Source organism: Pediculus humanus, genomic scaffold, assembly GCF_000006295.1.
Source record: "Pediculus humanus corporis 1103172108316 genomic scaffold, whole genome shotgun sequence".
Lineage (NCBI taxonomy): Eukaryota > Metazoa > Arthropoda > Insecta > Psocodea > Pediculidae > Pediculus > Pediculus humanus.
The window spans coordinates 4212-4991 of NW_002987885.1; positions in this window are offsets into that span (position 1 = coordinate 4212).

Consider the following 780-nt stretch of genomic DNA (forward strand, 5'->3'; position numbering starts at 1 on the left):
GGTTCCGATTTTGTTTGTCGCGACTTTTTGGCACTTTTTCCATCGTCCACGGAACACTATCACGAAGAAAAAGAGATAAAAGATTCGATTTCATATTAAAAATTTATTTATTTTTTATAACAGGTGAATTTCCTCTCTCTCTCTCTCTCTCTCTTTTTATCTTTCGATGTACCTTCCTGGATTTTTATACAGTTGAGTAGAAAAGGAGCGTGAAGGAACAACAACAATAACAATACAATACTCATCACAGTTTGTTTTTGTTTTTAATATTTGAAAAATAAAAACACTATTAATAATGATTTTTGACGTTTAAAAAAAAAATGATCCGCCGGTAGAATTATCAGTCCCAATTTAAAATCTAGCAGACGATTTTTATTTTTTTCTTAATCTGATTTTCACACGGAAAAAAACAAATCAAAAACGTTACGTAATTCAATTATATATATTAAAAAAAAATTTCGTGATCGACCATCAAAAAAGAAAAAAACAATATAAAAAATCCGCCCGAAAAAACTATCATTATTATTATTATTATTATTATATAAATATATATAAATATAAATATGGCGGATTTTTATGTTCATCTTCTATTGTTGAATATAATTATAATCATTATTATTATTATTATTTATATTTCGGTTGGGAAAATCTTGACAGCGGGATGTTATTTTTTTTTTTTAGAAATCAAAATGAGTGACTGACTGACTGACACAAAAATAAATTCAAACAGGTTGAGTGAGAGAGAGAGAAAGAGTCATTTTGCTTACTTAATTGTCATGA